At 45.5% G+C, this 1,823-nt stretch overlaps 1 non-coding gene across 1 annotated transcript; it reads right to left on the reverse strand.

The window, feature by feature from the left end:
• Positions 1–743: 743 nt before the first annotated feature.
• LOC115932400 (small nucleolar RNA U13) lies at positions 744–847 on the reverse strand. The gene has a single exon (XR_004068684.1). It is a non-coding gene; the product is annotated as a small nucleolar RNA U13 (small nucleolar RNA).
• Between the last annotated feature and the right edge of the window lie 976 nt (positions 848–1,823).

Genomic DNA, 1,823 nt, shown 5'->3' on the forward strand with positions numbered 1-1,823 from the left:
GGCTGGTCTCAAAGTCCCAACCTCAGGTGATATGCCAGCCCTGGGCTCCCAAAGCGCTGGGATTACAGGTGTGAGCCACCGCGCCTGGCCCAGGCTCTCTTTCTTAAATTAGCAATGCACATGTATGCACACCAGCATCTTTGCAGCTAAGAACTAAAAGTATATTTGAAGATTATTCTTTAGTTGGTTTATTTTGTGATTTGTCACTTGCACAGATGCCATTTGGTCACATATCATTACAGAATTGAACTGATTAGTCCATGTTTTCCTCATTTCCATAGTATTTATTTTACTGATTTACCTGCGAAAAATTGCTTTCATTTCCTTTTCAACTTTGAAAGCAAAGAGTTCAACTACGGCTTTGAATTAGTTTTGTCTGATTACTGCTTATAATATTTACATTGTTTTAAAAACACTATTACCTTGTTTTTTGTTTTTGTTTTTTTGAGACAGAGTCTCACTCTGTTGCCCAGGCTGGAGTGCAATGGCACTGCCTGGGCTCACTGCAACCTCCGCCTCCCGGGTTCAAGCGATTCTCCTGCCTCAGCCTCCCAAGTAGCTGGGATTACAGGCACCTGCTACCACACCTGGCTAATTTTTGTAATTTTAGTAGAGATGGGGTTTCACCATCTTGGCCAGGCTGGTCTCGAACTCCTGACCTCGTGATCTGCCCGCCTCAGCCTCCCAAAGTGCTGGGATTACAGGCGTGAGCCACAGCGCCCTGCCCTTTTTCCTCTTTTTCATGTCAGACAGGTAATGTGCCAACATCATAACAATGTTTGTGGATGGCACATTTCACACATCCATGTGAATGCCCAATCATCATGCTTATGAACTACAAAATGATCTGATTATTTCTTTATAATTAAAGGTAAATATTTTTGGCAAAAATACTATATAAGTGGCCACTTGTTCAATAAAGAATGTGCTCAGGCCAGGCTCAGTGATTCACACCTGTAACCCTAGCACTTTGGGATGCTTGAGCTCTGGAGTTCAAGACCAGCCTGGGGAACATAGTGAAATCTCATCTCTACAAAAAGTACAAAAATTTGGCTGGTAGGGTAATCCCAGCACTTTGGGAGGCCGAGGCGGGCAGATCATTTGAGGCCAGAAGTTTGAGACCAGCCTGGCCAACATGACAAAACCCCGTCTCTACTAAAAATACAAAAATTATCTGGGTGTGGTGGCACATGACTGCAGACCCAGCTACTTGGGAGGCTGAGGCACGAGAATCCCTTGAACCTGGGGGGCAGAGGTTGCAGTGAGCTGAGATCATGCCATTGCACTCCAGCCTGGGTGACAGAGCAAGACTCTGTCTCAAAAAAAGAAAGAAAAAATTACAAAATTTAACCGAGTGTGGTGGCTCACACCAGTAGTCCCAGCTACTAGGGGGCAGGCTGAGGCAGGGGATCACCTGAACTTGGGAGATCAAGACTGCAGTGAGCCGAGATTGTGCCACTGCACTCCATCCTGGGTGACAATGTAAGACCCTGTCTCAAAAAAAAAAAAAAAAAAAAAAAGAGTGTGCTCAAAGGGTAATCAGCCACTTGCTCTGTCCCTGATATCCCTCCCAATTCTTCACTGCTAGCCGTTTGTTCATCTACCAAACATTTGCCAAAGAGGCCTTTAAAAATTTATTACAGGCCGGGTGTGGTGGCTCATGCCTGTAATCCTAGCACTTTAGGAGGCCGAGGCGGGTAGATTGCCTGAGGTCAGGAGTTCAAGACTAGTCTGGCTAACATGGTGAAACCCCGTCTCTATTAAAAATACAATAAAAGGGCCAGGTGCGGTGGCTAACACCTGTAATCCCAGCACTTTGGGAG

Source organism: Gorilla gorilla, chromosome 1, assembly GCF_029281585.2.
Source record: "Gorilla gorilla gorilla isolate KB3781 chromosome 1, NHGRI_mGorGor1-v2.1_pri, whole genome shotgun sequence".
Taxonomy (NCBI): Eukaryota; Metazoa; Chordata; class Mammalia; order Primates; family Hominidae; genus Gorilla; species Gorilla gorilla.